The sequence below is a fragment of the Culex pipiens genome, chromosome 1 (assembly GCF_016801865.2).
Source record: "Culex pipiens pallens isolate TS chromosome 1, TS_CPP_V2, whole genome shotgun sequence".
Taxonomy (NCBI): Eukaryota; Metazoa; Arthropoda; class Insecta; order Diptera; family Culicidae; genus Culex; species Culex pipiens.
Window position 1 is genome coordinate 41,187,357 of NC_068937.1, and position 19,581 is coordinate 41,206,937.

At 36.9% G+C, this 19,581-nt stretch overlaps 1 long non-coding RNA gene across 1 annotated transcript; it reads left to right on the forward strand.

Moving 5' to 3' along the window:
* Positions 1 to 9,636: 9,636 nt before the first annotated feature.
* On the forward strand, positions 9,637 to 11,050 carry LOC128092364 (uncharacterized). The gene is made up of 3 exons (XR_008211693.1): positions 9,637 to 9,963; positions 10,040 to 10,684; positions 10,809 to 11,050. It is a non-coding gene; the product is annotated as an uncharacterized LOC128092364 (long non-coding RNA).
* The last annotated feature ends 8,531 nt before the right edge of the window (positions 11,051 to 19,581 follow it).

The following is a 19,581-nucleotide window of genomic DNA, read 5'->3' on the forward strand; positions in this document are numbered from 1 at the left end:
TTGAATACCATCCCAATAACATTTATTGTTAAAATAACAGAAACTGTTATTATTTTTTCTTCCAAATTTTTTTTTCAAGAATATTCAATAACAGTTTCTGTTATTTTAACAAAATCTGTTATTGAAATGACATGAATTTTGTTATTACCGTCTGCCCGGGAAAAAGATTTAATAAAATTTCATAAATTATCAGAACCAATTTTTGGCATTATTACTCAGAGTTGATCTTAATTTTGTTGAACCTTAGTTTTAAAAATAATACCAGTTTAATACTTTACACATCATCAAACTACTAAAACTTTGCAATTAGTTCCCTCCCCAAACAAGCAATTAATATTCCGGGAATCCCCCTCTCGCTAATCCAATCGTAAAACTAGTAGCAACTATTCGCTGCCCATTCCAGTCCAGCAGTCCATTCCACTGGCCATGTCGTCTTCCTGGAGGAACATTTCTGGCAGGCAGGCAGGTTCTGCTGGTCCACATTAATCCCCCCTCCCCTTCCCCCGATTGCTGGACTGGTTTGTCTGGTCTGACGTTCCCTCTCGCCCGGATCTGCCCAAGACTGACGGACTTGTTCTGGTTCTTGGAGATCCTGTTCTCTTCACTGTGCTGAATAACTGTAGTCGTGGTCGACTGGACAAGAACTAATGCGCTTCTTCTTCTTCTTCTTCGTTCCCTCTGGTATGTGTGCTTAAGGTGGTGCATCTTCACATACACATTAAAAGTAGAGAAGAACTAAACTCAGCTTACATGGCTGCAGCTTAACGAAGCGTATTAGAGGCCAAAACATAGAATCATCATCTGCCATGGTCTAGCTGTGTGTGGATGGTTGCACCGAGGCGGAAGCAATCAGATGTGACGATCTTCCCCGGATCAGGTTTCTCCCGCTGGTGGTGGCTATTCTTCCATTTCTCCAGCAGAAATATAAATCGTCTGGATCATTAGACTTGTGATTTGTTTCAAGGCCTGGATTTGATGAACAGCGTATTAGGCTTGAATTAGCTTCAATAGCATGTAATTTGGTGTTGGCCACTAATGAACTAATGTATTGAGTCATTTTGCATTAGGACTGGAATTGTTTTGACCAGAAGAAAGAGTACAGATAGTGGTAAGTTTTTGATATACCGCGTTTTATTGCCATATGAATACACCTCGAAGATCGGAAAATTTCACGAATTTTTCATGTTTTAACATTGGAAATCGGACCATTAGTTACTGAGATACCGTAAAACGGGGGACTTAGGTTTGCGATTTTTCCGCAAAATTAAGAGTACAATTAAAATACGTACGGAATGGTTCAGAATCATACTGACCGTGGTAGAGAAGTGTTCAAAGTACCTCAAGAAGAACTTTGCATAAAATTTTGAAATGTTTAAAATGTTAGTTAACTATAATTAAGAATATGTTAATGAAAGTCATTATTTAAAACTTCTCAAAGTGTCATGATTTTCTCAATAAACATGATTTTGAATCGGAAAACGGAATGCATTTTCGGGTTCTTTGGACAATTTTCCACTAGGAGAATGTTTAATAAGTTTGTAAATAATAAAAATTATGTATCCTTGAAACACAATTAAAAAAAACTCCAAATTTATAGGCAATTTCAGTTGAAACCCGGACACTTCAACTTGTTTTATCAATTATTTGGATATAAGTTCGCATTATGAATGTCAAAACTGTGTTATTTGATTAATTCTAACATCAACTTTCATTTAAAGTTCATTTTAGTTAATGCCAAAACAATAAATAAAACAAAATTATAAGTTTACCGAAACATTTCAACGGAAATATTTCATAGGCGTCCGAAGCACCGGGAAAGCAAAGCAGAAATTTATGTTTTTGATTTCCTGAAATTCTAGCAAATTTTTATATAAACTATCGATTGTTTTGATGTTAACAGCTTATTTGAGGCTTAAAGAATGCCATTCACTAACATTTCAGTCCAAATTTGTGCGATTCATAAGCAAAATCGAGTGTCCGGATTTCGAATCAGCTTTTAACAGTGTCCGGGATTCGAAGCACAACAAGTCATTTTAATTTTCAAATTCTGATGAAAAATTGTTTGAAAAGACATATTTTGCATGCATTCTCTAAAAACTGACTGTTTATACTAATTTCTGATGATATTTCTACATTTCCAACTTATTACATGATTTTTTGCCAGCTATAACAAAAATAATATGGTACTAAGTGTCCGGATTTCGAATCATGACGTTAAATCGATAATTTTATAAACAAAACTATAGTTTTAACAAATTTCAGGCAAAATTCCTACTTTTCAACAATTTTATGTAAAATTTATTAGTATTTTGATAAAAAGCTTATAAACTTAGTTAACTAAATATCAACATTGATTTTTTTTAACTATATCAGCTACTTCTTTGGTCATAGCAAAGGGCCCCACAAAGTTTGAGCCAAATCAAAAAAATACAAAAAAATACAAATGGTCGAAATCGGCGGATTTCGTAGAGAATTGCCCATTTGTTCAACTCGGTGAACCTCAAAGGTACGACTTCTGTTGAAAAAAAACTTCATTTTGCATCTTGTTACTATTTCAGCATCTATTTGAGCATGAGCATGAGCATGAGCATGAGAGACCACCCATGGTTGTCCTTCTCCGTTGCTGAACAGGACCGTAATCTCCTATCAATACAACTGACCATACGCTTAAACGATCTAATGGTGTTTCCCTTATCAACAGCATGTATGAATGCGTTGAAAAGATAAAACATCAAGATCATTAAAACTAGATCTGAAGCAAATAGGTAACAGTCATTGGCCACCAACGGCGCCCGCCATGTCAGTTTGTAGATCTCGAGGGGATTGGGACGGGAATGTTAGTTAGCACAGGTTGCTACAAAGGGTGGGTTCTATACGATATCCACACCCCCACGTGTGCCGGAAAACTACTTCTACTTGGGATTTTGTTAGTGGGTAAGGGTAATGGCCAGGATTCAACATAGAGGATGATGATGCGACCCAATAATCAATAAATTTTGTTTAATGGTGTGATGTATTATGCATTCTCAAGGCAAACAGTCGGAGTATGCGGATGAGACTATTCCCGGTTATTTGGTGTTGAGTTTAGCATAAATGATTCAATCTTAGACAGCCGGCTGTGGAAAGATAAAACCAAATAAAATGCGAAAACGCGAAATCGTCCGGGTCGAAATACACACACAATCGGGGGGAAAACAAAGACGGAATCGGCAACGAAAAACCGGCGTGTTGACCGCGACCCGCACCGTTCGAATTCTCCAAAGCAACTCTATTCCAGCATCTATTTGAGTGCTGAAAAGTTCAACTTTTCAGCCCATGTAAAATGTATAAAAATTGAAATAACAAGCCATGGTCTCAACATTTGAATGAAAAAAGTGTTTTGAAGTGCATTTAACACCTGCCCAGTTGTTTTGCAACCATTAGTTTTCAAAATATCCAAGTATTGAAGAGATTTTTGTTTTTTAGCCAAAAATAAAAATTTTTTGCGGTCCTGTACAATGGAATTTCTCAAAAATTGACAATATTTTTGATTGATCCCAGACATGCTAAGAGTTTTTCCGTGCATACGAAACGGGTCGGTTTGTTCGTTTAGTGCTCTTAATTTCGATTCGATTTTTTCAATGTTTTCGTGACATTGCAGTATTATTGAGTTTGTGATTCATACTTTATGAATCAAGTGAAGTTTTTGCCCAGTATTACGATTAATTCTCAGAATAAGATGTTTTTGTGAATGTTTTCATTTTGATTTCCATTCTTTTGACATTCGATACGGCGGCGTTTCAGTTTCCGTCGTTCCGAATCCAATTTTTTCAATGGGTATGAGTTGCACAGAAGTTTTTGTCGTAGCATAGTGCTCAGTAGAGAGCCTATATGGAGAGGCGAAATGTCACTCTCAGGGTTCCAATCGAGCTGTCAAATCGGGGTTCCAATCGAGCAACAAGATCATGCAAGAACAAGGTCGGAATCAATTTAAAATAATTTTGGCAAAAAAAAAACAGCCTTATTGAGGTTTTGCAGCGCGACTGTGTTTCAAATGTAGGTGGCGCCAAAATGAGGTTACTTGCCAAAAATCGCATTCCTTTCTGCTGGATTGAAGAACAAAATCGCTTATTTCTCATGATTCCCTGCATCAATCATAATGAAACTGGTTGCAAAAGACGAGAAAATTTTTTTGCTTTAAAATAATGAACATCAATTTTTGGGCGCGCAAAAATTTGTGACCTTTTTCTTTAAAAAACATGATTTGGAACACGAAAAAAATAGTTTCCCCGTATATATCAATGAAATAAACAGTTATATAGTTGATAACAGATGGGTTAACGTATATTCAACAATTTGTATTAATTTTTGACAGACTTTCTTGCTAAATAGTCCAAATTACTATCTTTTTCTTAATTTACAGTTTTCTCATAGAAAAATCAAACAAATATTGAAAAAATGTACACCAATTTGTTGGAAATAATTTTTCTCATCCGAATCCGGCATATGTTTTATAAAAATGTTGATTATGAAGGAAAAAACACATTTGGAAACACATTCACAATTTGGATGCTTTCGGTTGCAAAAGATCCAGATTTGTCTATATTTTGAACTGCCAGATGGGGGACAAATGTGGTCCATTTTTACCGGAGATATTCCGGATTATGTTGGGGTACCTCGGCCCTCCTATATGGGTATTTGGCCAATATAATATAAACTTTTCAACAGAAAAATTTCGGAAATAGCATAGCATAGCATAGCATTGGTGTCTACCCGTAGCTGCTACTTCGTTATTGACCAGGACCCCCAAACATTGCTCCGTGGACCACAGATGAAAAGTAGGAACCAATCATCACCCCTTCGCAATTTTCAAAGGTCCCTATCGTGCTGATCAATACCGACGCCGGCCACGACCAGTGGTAAGACACGGGGAAGTGGATGGGAATGTTAGTCCGATACTTGAGTGATGGGACCGCCAAATCGACTGCGTCTCCGACAAAGTATCACATGACTTTTGAGGGGTTAGTAAGATGGGTATGAGGTCAGGATTCACTGTGGTAGGTGATGCGACCTTGAGCAATTAGTTTATCGGTTGAAATTTTAAAAATCTTAGGCAGCCGGCTGCGGAAAGATACCTATCTAGGGATTTAAATATAGTTTTAATTCGACCGCGATTCTCCAGAAATTCTCCGTCGGCGTGCCTTCCGATCAACGGTGATGTAGGAAGGGCTTCATTCATTAAAATTATTTTATATCATAAGCCTTAAAACATATCCGTCGACGTGCCTTCCGATCCTCGATGATATGGAAAGGACTTAATCCAGCAATACGACTTGCTTGTCTCAAAAAACAAAAATCGGATCGTTTCTATCGAAAACTATATAAAGAGAACGAAAATAAAATTCATCGGCCAACGAACGCGCGAACAAAAAATAAATGAAAAAAGAAGAAGAAGAAATCCAATCACCCCATGTACACAAATAGCGACACAAAAGAGACGGAAAATAACACGAAAAAACAGGACTGAGCGTCCACACAGGCACCGCACTACTGATCATTTAACACATTATTTGAAAATTTACGATTTACCCGACGCCGTACCTTCTGATCAACGGTGATATGGGAAGGGCTTTTAAAATCACAAAACAATTTATGGAATCTTAATAAATAAAAGACGCAACTGATTCAACAAAATTTTACGAACAATTTTTTCGATTTCGCGTATTTTTACCACTAGTTATGAACTTAACCTGAAAAACCTGGAAAACAAATTGATTAATATATATCAAGCTCATTCATACCAACTCTTACACACAACACATTATACCAGCAAACCTAAATACTTTTAAAAAAGTTAATCAAACACCAGATCATAAAAACCATGAGATTTTTTATGACATATTGAAAAATTATTCAATAAAATTGATAATTGTGATTTACGGGAAACCTAACGACGATATTTGTTGAATAATTTGTACGCGTAACAAAATGAGCGCGGCCAAACCGACAGTGTATACAAGCTAAAAAAATGTGTGTATCAAACCTTGCAATGAAAACAAAAATAAACGGATACACTCACACAAACATCGTTAATTGGGCCGAAACAATAAAAACATCGATTATTTCAACATTACAAGCAACAAAAAAAAAGAAAAAGCAGCAGAGAAACCGAAGTTTTTATATTTGTCAGTACCCAAAACATGGCATCGCTCCCCTAATTAAAAGTTATTCTAGATAAGTTGTTTCGGCCCAGTTTCTCACTCACACTCGCATACTCATTCACATCTGTCAAAAGAATATTCTTATTGGAACTTGCTCACCCGGTTCTGCATGCTGCTGCTTCAAAGGTTGACCTGGCCGAAAGTCTGTAAGACCCGGAAAAATCTATGCCTTTTAGTACAAATCGCTCGGTGCGGCGTGAAAGAGTGCATAATTGGCAAAGGGAGCGCGTGGTCGTAAAAAATATTCGGAGTGAAAAGTGATTTTTTTTTTGTGTGTGCCTTTTGTTTCGCATTTTTGTCGTGAATTGTGCGCTGCGAGGAGAAGATTACCCTCCGAAAATGCAGCGTCATCAGTACATAATTGGCAAAGGGAGCGCGTGGTCGTAAAAAAATATTCGGAGTGAAAAGTGATTTTTTTTTTGTGTGTGCCTTTTGTTTCGCATTTTTGTCGTGAATTGTGCGCTGCGAGGAGAAGATTACCCTCCGAAAATGCAGCGTCATCAGTACATAATTGGCAAAGGGAGCGCGTGGTCGTAAAAAATATTCCGAGTGAAAAGTGATTTTTTTTTTGTGTGTGCCTTTTGTTTCGCATTTTTGTCGTGAATTGTGCGCTGCGAGGAGAAGATTACCCTCCGAAAATGCAGCGTCATCAGTACATAATTGGCAAAGGGAGCGCGTGGTCGTAAAAAATATTCCGAGTGAAAAGTGATTTTTTTTTTTGTGTGTGCCTTTTGTTTCGCATTTTTGTCGTGAATTGTGCGCTGCGAGGAGAAGATTACCCTCCGAAAATGCAGCGTTATCAGTGCATAATTGGCAAAGGGAGCGCGTGGTCGTAAAAAAATATTCGGAGTGAAAAGTGATTTTTTTTTGTGTGTGCCTTTTGTTTCGCATTTTTGTCGTGAATTGTGCGCTGCGAGGAGAAGATTACCCTCCGAAAATGCAGCGTCATCAGTACATAATTGGCAAAGGGAGCGCGTGGTCGTAAAAAATATTCCGAGTGAAAAGTGATTTTTTTTTTGTGTGTGCCTTTTGTTTCGCATTTTTGTCGTGAATTGTGCGCTGCGAGGAGAAGATTACCCTCCGAAAATGCAGCGTCATCAGTACATAATTGGCAAAGGGAGCGCGTGGTCGTAAAAAATATTCGGAGTGAAAAGTGATTTGTTTTGTGTGTGCCTTTTGTTTCGCATTTTTGTCGTGAATTGTGCGCTGCGAGGAGAAGATTACCCTCCGAAAATGCAGCGTCATCAGTACATAATTGGCAAAGGGAGCGCGTGGTCGTAAAAAATATTCGGAGTGAAAAGTGATTTGTTTTGTGTGTGCCTTTTGTTTCGCATTTTTGTCGTGAATTGTGATATAGTTTTCGATAAAAACGATCTAAGTTCGTTAGGTTTATCGCGCAGCAAAATTATTTTGATTCATTAAGAACGTCGTGTGGTGCGCGAGTCTTTTTGTGTTGAAAAGACCTTCCCATAGCTCCGTAGCTCGGAGGGCTCGACGTCGGTTGTTTGTGTGTTAAGCCCTCTCCATAGCATCGTAGCTCGAGAGGCAACGAAAATCAATACCTTATCTAGCTAACAGAAAGAAGATCGGAAGGCACTTGATGATTGAGTTCGTCGCGTCTATTCCGTTGCAAATTCATGAACTAAATGATTATATAATTAAAAATCAGACTACGCTATCATTGCAGCATTGCGTTTAACACCTCATTTTATAAATAAATATTATTTGGTTTTATCTTTCCACAGCCGGCTGTCTAAGATTAAACCATTTCATTTAAAATTTAACAACAGTTAAACGGGAAATGTCTCATCCGCAGCAACCGATTTGTGTGGCGTGATACACCCTGTTGCGGTGAATGCGAACGCACTCCATTGGATGTAGTCGAATAAGCCCCTCGTACGCTGGGCCCGACGCAGCCAAGCGCTGACAGCGCATGGACGCAGCCACGCAAACGGTTCGGTGACAGCTGGCAAAGCAGGTCCAGCTCTCGTCCTCTTTCCTCGAGCGACGCTCGGCCAGATCGGATGTCAGTCCGCACTGGTCATCCTCGGCAGACGATTTCCCGGGCGGAATCTGGTCTCACACATTGGCGACCGTGACGGAGTTGCATTTTTATTTGCAATTTCAAAGAATCTGCGGGAAATCGTCTGCCAAGGAAAGTGGAAAAGTAGGGAAGTGTGTGAGGAAAGTTGTCGGAAGAAGGTTTTGGCAATTTTGTTTTCATCGTAAGTAGAGTGTGGCAAGTGGACAAGAATCGGTGAAATAAAGTTGTGTGCGGAAGTTTGCTCAATGGTTAGAGCAAGTTTTTTGGTGGAATTGAATTTGACAGAAAGTCAAATCATTTTCGAAAATCGCGTTGGGCACGGTGGGCCGATGGGCCTGCCGTGGTAAATAGCCTGGAAGGCCGCGATTGGAGGAACATCTTGTCGCGTTGGGCACGGTGGGTCAGATTGACCCGCCGTGGTAAATAGCCTGGAAGGCCGCGATTGTTCCAAGAAAAAAAGAATCGCGTTGGGCACGGAGGTCAGATGGGCCTGCCGTGGTAAGTAGCCTGGAAGGCCGCGATGGGTGGAACACGTTATCGCGTTGGGCACGGTGGGTCTGATTGACCCGCCGTGGTAAATAGCCTGGAAGGCCGCGATTGTTCCAAGAAAAAAGAATCGCGTTGGGCACGGAGGTCAGATGGGCCTGCCGTGATAAGTAGCCTGGAAGGCCGCGATCAGTGGAACAGGTTATCGCGTTGGGCACGGTAGGTCTGATTGACCCGCCGTGGTAAATAGCCTGGAAGGCCGCGATTGTTCCAAGAAAAAAAGAATCGCGTTGGGCACGGAGGTCAGATGGGCCTGCTGTGGTAAGTAGCCTGGAAGGCCGCGATGGGTGGAACACGTTATCGCGTTGGGCACGGTGGGTCTGATTGACCCGCCGTGGTAAATAGCCTGGAAGGCCGCGATTGTTCCAAGAAAAAAGAATCGCGTTGGGCACGGAGGTCAGATGGGCCTGCCGTGGTAAGTAGCCTGGAAGGCCGCGATTGGTGGAACACGTTATCGCGTTGGGCACGGTGGGTCTGATTGACCCGCCGTGGTAAATAGCCTGAAAGGCCGCGATTGTTCCAAGAAAAAAAAGAATCGCGTTGGGCACGGAGGTCAGATGGGCCTGCCGTGGTAAGTAGCCTGGAAGGCCGCGATTGGTGGAACACGTTATCGCGTTGGGCACGGTGGGTCTGATTGACCCGCCGTGGTAAATAGCCTGGAAGGCCGCGATTGTTCCAAGAAAAAAAGAATCGCGTTGGGCACGGAGGTCAGATGGGCCTGCCGTGGTAAGTAGCCTGGAAGGCCGCGATTGGTGGAACACGTTATCGCGTTGGGCACGGTGGGTCTGATTGACCCGCCGTGGTAAATAGCCTGAAAGGCCGCGATTTTTCCAAGAAAAAAATAATCGCGTTGGGCACGGAGGTCAGATGGGCCTGCCGTGGTAAGTAGCCTGGAAGGCCGCGATTGGTGGAACACGTTATCGCGTTGGGCACGGTGGGTCTGATTGACCCGCCGTGGTAAATAGCCTGGAAGGCCGCGATTGTTCCAAGAAAAAAAGAATCGCGTTGGGCACGGAGGTCAGATGGGCCTGCCGTGGTAAGTAGCCTGGAAGGCCGCGATTGGTGGAACACGTTATCGCGTTGGGCACGGTGGGTCTGATTGACCCGCCGTGGTAAATAGCCTGAAAGGCCGCGATTGTTCCAAGAAAAAAAAGAATCGCGTTGGGCACGGAGGTCAGATGGGCCTGCCGTGGTAAGTAGCCTGGAAGGCCGCGATTAGTGGAACAGGTTATCGCGTTGGGCACGGTAGGTCTGATTGACCTGCCGTGGTAAATAGCCTGGAAGGCCGCGATTGTTCCAAGAAAAAGAATCGCGTTGGGTACGGAGGTCAGATGGGCCTGCCGTGGTAAGTAGCCTGGAAGGCCGCGATTAGTGGAATATTTTATCGCGTTGGGCACGGTGGGTCAGATGAGCCCACCGTGGTAAATAGCCTGAAAGGCCGCGATTGTTATAAGATAAGATTGAGTTGCGTGGGCACGGTAGGCCGGTTTGACGTGGTAATCTGAAATGCCGCTATTGTTGTTACTATTTTAGCTATAAACTATAAAGCTGTGATAGGATGTTATTGATACGCTAAGCAGTGAACTTTTAAGCGTAAACTTGGGCTAGAAGGTAGCGAAGAATTGCGTTTCGAGGAAATGTGTTAGAATTATGAGAACAAGCATAGTTGTATAAAGAAGGAACCAAAAACAGCGAGAGGGAAATAGAGAGGAAGATAGAGAGAAATGTAGGGAGAGTGAAATGTAGAAATAGCGATAGACAAAGGTAGAGAGAGAGATAGACAAAGGTAGAGAGAGAGATAGACAAAGGTAGAGAGAGAGATAGACAAAGGTAGAGAGAGAGATAGACAAAGGTAGAGAGAGAGAATGGAAGATAGAGAGAGAGATAGAGAAAGGTAGAGAGAGAGAGATAGGAAGAGAGAGAGAGAAAGGAAGAGAGAGAGAAAGGAAGAGAGAGAGAAAGGAAGAGAGAGAGAAAGGAAGAGAGAGAGAGAAAGGTAGATAGAGAGAGAGAGAAAGGTAGAAAGAGAGAGAGAAAAGCTAGATAGAGAAATGTAGATAGAGAGAGAACGAGAGAGAGAGAGAGAGAGAGAAATGTAGATTGGCAGCAATATTTGGGTGTCCGATTATGTATGTTTACATTCCCGCAGTAGTAATTTTTTTTGATCTTTTAAGAGATTGATGATGTTTATCTGATGCTGTTTATTTAATCTTGTATAACTGAGAGTTTGAGAGAAATATTTGATAGGTTTGAATATCGCGGCATAAAATTGGCCGCAAAACTTTAATGCCGAGATGGGAAAACAGTTGACCGAGTCATGGACTAGCAGCTAAAGAGCGAGCCGATTGTGGACCAAAAGAAGTATGTGGCTTAACACATGTAAGATTTTTTTTTATGGAGAAGAGGAGAGATGTGTGGCGTGATACACCCTGTTGCGGTGAATGCGAACGCACTCCATTGGATGTAGTCGAATAAGCCCCTCGTACGCTGGGCCCGACGCAGCCAAGCGCTGACAGCGCATGGACGCAGCCACGCAAACGGTTCGGTGACAGCTGGCAAAGCAGGTCCAGCTCTCGTCCTCTTTCCTCGAGCGACGCTCGGCCAGATCGGATGTCAGTCCGCACTGGTCATCCTCGGCAGACGATTTTCCCGATTTGTTTGCCTTGAGAATAAAATATAATACCTTTCAACAAACACTATGATTTTGGGTCGCATCATCATCTTCTATGATGAATCCTGACCAAACACCCTATCCTACTAACCAATTTTCAGGTTCCTGGCGCTTGTGGGGTGTAAGCACAGAGTAAATCAGCTGCCCTAGTAGCAACCTGCGCTAACTAACATTCCCGTCCCTAAAAATCGAGATCTACAAACTGACATGGCGGGCGCCGTTGGTGGCCAATGACTGCTACCTATTCGCAACTGATCTTGTTTTGGCAATCATGGTGTTTTATCTTTTCAGCGCATTCATACATGCTGTTGATAAGGGAAACACCACTAGATCGTCGAAGCCTATAATCAGTAGTGCTGAAAGGATATTACGGTTCTGTTCAGCAACGGAGGGGCAACCATGGGTGATCTCTCATGCTCATGCTCATGCTCATGCTCAAATCGCTCGGTGCGGCGTGAAAGCCTTGTGCATCACATTTTCGCAACTCCCCGCGTTGAGAACAATCGTCCTCTTACACGCCGGATTGTGTTGAGCTGACGTTCCTATTCACTGCTTCACCAACACAAACACATATTTTTCCTATTCTCTGGCTGACTTTTCCTGGCACGCTTCAAAGCTGAATATTTCTTTTAAAATTCACTTATTTTCTTTTGAAAATCGGGAAAACTTCATAATTCCCTAAAACCGCATAACAAAATTTTAACAATCAGCAGCAGTAGATAGAGCTGCCAACTGCTTTACCTCAGGGACAATTTAATCACTTGATTATTATATTATTATATGGTTTTTAAAAGGGCAGAGTTCGTCGTGCACCCTTATTGAAACAATTTTTCCTAGCAAAAACCAAACTTAACACTTTCTCCACATTTTCTTTTCCTTCTGTTTCTACAACAAATAATTTACAGTTCACATTTTTACAATTAACGAAAATTGGAATGTCTCTCCTATTAATCTAAAGAAAAACAATCCCTGCGGGAATGACGTATACTCGAAGTAAGCCCTCTGCACTTTTCTGCAGGCCAACCACGGAAAATCGACATTAGTCTTAAAAGACTTATTTTTAGTCTTTTTTGAAGTTTAGTCGGGATGTCAGAATTAAGCCTAAAATTTAGTCTTTTTTTGGGCCTAATTTTTAGTCTTTTTTTAGAACTTGGAGCAAAACTAAGAAAAAGACTAAATTTTAGGCTTTTCTGTACTATAAAGTTTTGGCTCACGTTGTGACATGTCAAACCAGATTTGTATTTCAAATCTCAAGTCGAGTCTTTTGTTTGTGTCTTGTTCCGGGTTATACTTCGGGAGGAATTTGGCCAGCTGGTAGGTAAGTTGTGGTGCCTTTTTTGCAGGAAGGAACCGGTCGGTGTGAGCGAGCTGGCCGATAGGTGTTTCCGCGGGAGATTGCGTACGTTCCTCCAATGGAGGAGGAGGATGAACCTGCGGGTGCTGAATGTTCCGCTCAAGTGATCAGGAAGAGGACGGAATATTCAACTCCCGGCGGCTTCTAGACGGTAGACAACGGCAGCAGCGGATAAGGAGTACGAAAGAGAAGAGGTATTTGTATCCGCCGGAAGATGTTACGTCGTGTTAATGAACGCTGGAGGAGGTGCATTTTGAACGAGGGTTGTAACGAAAAAGCTCAAAATCCATCCGCCGGGGATTAAAATCCATAGTGGAAGTGGAAGAAGACGCAGAAGCGGAAGGGGACGATGACCGGAACGATGATAGCGGTGATTGGGTTCGGTGGTAGTTGTGGTTGTTGTGGTGGTAGTGGTGTGTGTGTGTGTGTGTGTGTGTGTGTGTGTCCGCAATTTTGAGAATTTGCCAGTGTGCTACCCCGAATGTGTGTATGTGTGAGTTCAAAAAATAAAAAATTCAAAAATTCAAAAATTCTAAAATACAAAAATTCAAAAATTCAAAAATTCAAAAATTTAAAAATTTAAAAATTCAAAAATTCTAAAATTCAAAAATTCAAAAATTCTAAAATACAAAAATTCCAAAATTCAAAAAGTCAAAAATTCAAAAATTTAAAAATTAAAAATTCAAAATTCAAGAATTCAAAAATTCAAAAATCCAAAAATTCTAAAATTCTAAAATTCAAAAATTTAAAAATTCAAAGATTTAATTATTCAAAAATTTAAAAATTCAAAAATTCAAAAATTCAAAAATTCAAAAATTCAAAAATTCAAAAATTCAAAGATTCAATAATTCAAAAATTCAAAAATTTAAAAATTCTTAAATTCTAAAATTCTAAAATTCTAAAATTCCAAAAATTCTAAAATTCTAAAATTCTAAAATTCTAAAATTCTAAAATTCTAAAATTCTAAAATTCTTAAATTCTAAAATACAAAAATTCTAAATTTCTAAAATTCTAAAATTCTTTAATTCTTTAATTGTTTATTTATTTAATTCTTAAATTTTTAAATTCTTAAATTCTTAAAATCTTAAATTCTTAAATTCTTAAATTCTTAAATTCTTAAATTCCTAAATTCTTAAATTCTTAAATTCTTAAATTCTTAAATTCTTAAATTCTTAAATTCTTAAATTCTTAAATTCTTAAATTCTTAAATTCTTAAATTCTTAAATTCTTAAATTCTTAAATTCTTAAATTCTTAAATTCTTAAATTCTTAAATTCTTAAATTCTTAAATTCTTAAATTCTTAAATTCTTAAATTCTTAAATTCCTCAATTCTTAAATTCTTAAATTCCTCAATTCTTAAATTCTTAAATTCTTAAATTCTTAAATTCTTAAATTCTTAAATTCTTAAATTCTTAAATTCTTAAATTCTTAAATTCTTAAATTCTTAAATTCTTAAATTCTTAAATTCTTAAATTCTTAAATTCTTAAATTCTTAAATTCTTAAATTCTTAAATTCTTAAATTCTTAAATTCTTAAATTCTTAAATTCTTAAATTCTTAAATTCTTAAATTCTTAAATTCTTAAATTCTTAAATTCTTAAATTCTTAAATTCTTAAATTCTTAAATTCTTAAATTCTTAAATTCTTAAATTCTTAAATTCTTAAATTCTTAAATTCTTAAATTCTTAAATTCTTAAATTCTTAAAATTCTTAAATTCTTAAATTCTTAAATTCTTAAATTCTTAAATTCTTAAATTCTTAAATTCTTAAATTCTTAAATTCTTAAATTCTTAAATTCTTAAATTCTTAAATTCTTAAATTCTTAAATTCTTAAATTCTTAAATTCTTAAATTCTTAAATTCTTAAATTCTTAAATTCTTAAATTCTTAAATTCTTAAATTCTTAAATTCTTAAATTCTTAAATTCTTAAATTCTTAAATTCTTAAATTCTTAAATTCTTAAATTCTTAAATTCTTAAATTCTTAAATTCTTAAATTCTTAAATTCTTAAATTCTTAAATTCTTAAATTCTTAAATTCTTAAATTCTTAAATTCTTAAATTCTTAAATTCTTAAATTCTTAAATTCTTAAATTCTTAAATTCTTAAATTCTTAAATTCTTAAATTCTTAAATTCTTAAATTCTTAAATTCTTAAATTCTTAAATTCTTAAATTCTTAAATTCTTAAATTCTTAAATTCTTAAATTCTTAAATTCTTAAATTCTTAAATTCTTAAATTCTTAAATTCTTAAATTCTTAAATTCTTAAATTCTTAAATTCTTAAATTCTTAAATTCTTAAATTCTTAAATTCTTAAATTCTTAAATTCTTAAATTCTTAAATTCTTAAATTCTTAAATTCTTAAATTCTTAAATTCTTAAATTCTTAAATTCTTAAATTCTTAAATTCTTAAATTCTTAAATTCTTAAATTCTTAAATTCTTAAATTCTTAAATTCTTAAATTCTTAAATTCTTAAATTCTTAAATTCTTAAATTCTTAAATTCTTAAATTCTTAAATTCTTAAATTCTTAAATTCTTAAATTCTTAAATTCTTAAATTCTTAAATTCTTAAATTCTTAAATTCTTAAATTCTTAAATTCTTAAATTCTTAAATTCTTAAATTCTTAAATTCTTAAATTCTTAAATTCTTAAATTCTTAAATTCTTAAATTCTTAAATTCTTAAATTCTTAAATTCTTAAATTCTTAAATTCTTAAATTCTTAAATTCTTAAATTCTTAAATTCTTAAATTCTAAAATTCTAAAATTCTAAAATTCTTAAATTCTTAAATTCTTAAATTCTTAAATTCTTAAATTCTTAAATTCTTAAATTCTTAAATTCTTAAATTCTTAAATTCTTAAATTCTTAAATTCTTAAATTCTTAAATTCTTAAATTCTTAAATTCTTAAATTCTTAAATTCTTAAATTCTTAAATTCTTAAATTCTTAAATTCTTAAATTCTTAAATTCTTAAATTCTTAAATTCTTAAATTCTTAAATTCTTAAATTCTTAAATTCTTAAATTTTTAAATTCTTAAATTCTTAAATGCTTAAATTCTTAAATTCTTATATTCTTAAAATTTCTTAAAAATTGAACTTGCCTAACTACGCAAATCCAGTTCTGAGATAAACTCTTAAATGAAATCACCCATTTTTTAAATAACTATCAAACTCTCGCAACTCATCTTCAAAACATTGATTTTTTTTATTTTCAGGTTAAAGCTGAACGCATCCGTGCATCTGTCGTATTTCGAAACTACCGAATTACCGAATAAAAACATTTTTATATATATTTAAATAATATATAACAATATTTTATTTTCTACTGTTTATTCCTGCTATTTTGATCCCCTAGGCTTTTCAGGCATAAAATAAGTATTTCGTCATCTTGGATTATGTCCGATTTGACCCCTCCCATTTCCTGCAAAAGCCTAAAAATTAGTCTTTTAAACCTATAAATAAGTCTTTTTAAGCCTAAAAATAAGTCTTAATCAAGTTTCGCCATCTTGGATTTTTTCCGCTTTGACCCCTTCCATTTCCCGCAAAAGCCTAAAAATTAGTCTTTTAAACCTTTAAATAAGTCTTTTTAGGCCTAAAAATAAGTCTTAATCAAGTTCCGCCATCTTGGATTTTGTCCATCTTGGATTTTGACCGCTCCTTTTTCCTGCAAAAGCCTAAAAATTAGTCTTTTAAACCTTTAAATAAGTCTTTTTAGGCCTAAAAATAAGTCTTAATCAAGTTCCGCCATCTTGGATTTTGTCCGCTTTGACCGCTCCCATTTCCTGCAAAAGCCTAAAAATTAGTCTTTTAAACCTATAAATAAGTCTTTTTAAGCCTAAAAATAAGTCTTAATCAAGTTCCGCCATCTTGGATTATGTCCGCTTTGACCCCTCCCATTTCTTGCAAAAGCCTAAAAATTAGTCTTTTATACCTATAAATAAGTCTTTTTAGGCCTAAAAATAAGTCTTAATCAAGTTCCGCCATCTTGGATTTTGCCCGCTTTGACCGCTCCCATTTCCTGCAAAAGCCTAAAATTTAGTCTTTTAAACCTATAAATAAGTCTTTTTAAGCCTAAAAATAAGTCTTAATCAAGTTCCGCCATCTTGGATTTTGTCCGCTTTGACCCCTCCCATTTCCTGCAAAAGCCTAAAAATTAGTCTTTTAAACCTATAAATAAGTCTTTTTAGGCCTAAAAATAAGTCTTAATCAAGTTCCGCCATCTTGGATTATGTCCGCTCTGATCCCCTCGCATTCTCGAAAAAGACTAAAATTTAGGCTTTTTGACGATAACATAAAGCCTAAAATTTAGGCTTTTTCGTACTAAAACGAAACTAGTCTTTTAAAGACTAACCCATCATTAGGCTTAAAAAGACTTAACACGGTTAGGTTCGAAAAAGACTAATGTCGCCTTTGCGTGACGAGTGCCGCGCTCACTTTCCGGCAGGCCAACCAGAGCGCAAAAATCAAAACAATGCTTGAAACTTAAATTCTGAATCGATTTTTTTTTTTCCACAAAATCACTTAGAAACTTTTAAACTTTTATTGTACGCGGTAATCTGGCACCTTAGCTCGACGGTTAACATCGAATCAGAACCGACAGATGGTCAAAACAAACACAAAAACGCAAAAATTTACGGACCGAAAAAAAACACCAAACAAATCCGGGCAGTGTTCTGCTTACCTTTTCAACAGAAAAATTTCGGAAATGATGCAAAACTACAAGGCATCATCCTAATACATCCTGCAAAAATAATTGACATGGTTAAGTCCTACGGGGCAGCGCAGCCGGTTCCAGTTGGGCAACAATTGACATCAGCTCAGTGAACCGTTTCCGGATAGAACCTGTTCCGGTGCCCGAAGGTCTTCAGCATGTCATGTATCTATGCAGGATGATGTTTTAGGATGATTCCTTGAAGTTTTGCATCATTTCCGATTTTATTCTGTTGAAAAGTTTTTATTATATTGGCCAAATATCCATTTAGGAGGGCCGAGGTACCCCAACAGAATCCGGAATATCTCCGGTAAAAATGGACCACATTTGTCCTCCGTCTGACAGTTGAAAATATAGACAAATCTGGATCTTTTGCACCCGGAAGCATCCAAATTGGTCAATTCTATCAAAAGTTATGAGATTTAAAAAAAAAAATAGGGGTCAAATGACTACCCGAGCGTTTGAGTGTTAAACGCAAGAAAATGCATTTCTAATTGTTTTCAGTTGGTTAGACTTCTATTTCCTTTAAAATTTTGAAGTTTTTTGAAAAATATCTTTTTTATCCCCTGATTTTTCGAACCGATTTAGAAGGAGGGGGGGGGCGACATAAACTTTAAAAAATATTTGTAACGGCCTGCGGGGACAAAAAAACTATTAAAATTTAAATTTTCATTGTGAAAAACTTGTGAAGTCGATTGTAAACTATTCACAATATATTGTTTTATAAATGTACGACTTGTGCTGAAAAAATCTTCGTTTTGCAACTTGTCACATAAACTAATATTAATGTGTTCAATCTAATTTTGGTACTGACAATGACTTCACACATAAAAAATGCACTGTTTTCATGTTTTAAAGGCATTTTTAAGCGATTTTTTTAAATAATGTATAGTTTTTTTGCAATTTTAAAATGCACGCCGAAAAGCTGAGGAAATTTTTGTTTTTGTCTGCTCTACAACTTTGTAGAACATTGTTACACTCTAAAATGTAACCCTGCAAAGTTAGAAAAAATACGTAATTTAAAAATGAAAAATTTTGTTCTAAAGGAAAAAATGGCCCTTCTGGGTTATTTCAGATTCGAAAAGTACATTAAAGGAGAATGGGCAAATTTGTATGGGAGCTGGTCCAAGAATGTACACGAACGGGACCAACTTTTTTCAAAAGATCTCGCCGAGACATGAAAAAAAGTATTCTGGACCAACTCTCTAAACCCCGGGGTTCAAAAGTTACATGCTGTTGAAGTTTAAACATTTTGAGTAAAAGTATACAAAAAATCGTATTTTTGCTATTTCTAAAATCATTTATGAAACCTCTGTTTCATTATGGATTTCGATTTTCTTGACTTCATTCGACGCGTATCAGCAAAAACTATGAGTTCTGATATGTCTTAGCATGATTGAAACATGATTTCTCTTGTTTTTATCCGTTTGAACCGTTTGTGCAAGAGGCATCCCATAGAAACAAGTCGAAACTTCAAGGTTTTGAAACCGGGTCCAACCCAGACTGCTTCAGTGAGTATGGAAGGCTTCAGTGCAATGTTGTAATAACTTATTGGGATGGTCTGAGTCATCCGAGAACTTCTTGGAGTTAAGACCGGTGAGTCTACCGCCGTAACAAGCAAGATGTCGGCGGTTTTTGACCACTGATCATACCCGCATGGCTTCAGTGAGTATGGTAGACTACTATGCTGATGTGTTGGAGTGTCCTGGGTTCTCCTAGGACTCCCTGGAGTTAAGATCTGTGGGTCTACTACCGTAACAATCCAAATGTCGACCGGTTTTGACAACGGAACATACCCGCATAGCTTCAGTGAGTGTGGTAGACTGCTTTGCTAATGTGTTAGGATGTCTTGGGTCATCCAAGGACTCCCTGGAGTTATGATCTGTGGAGCTACAGCCGTAACAAGCAAGAGGTCGACGATTTTTGACCCCGGAACATACACGCATAGCTTCATACAGTATGGTAGACTGCTTTGTTAATGTTTTGGGATGTCTTTGGTCATCCTAAGACTCTCTGGAGTTTAGATATTTGGGTCACTGTAACAAGAAAAAGGTCGATGA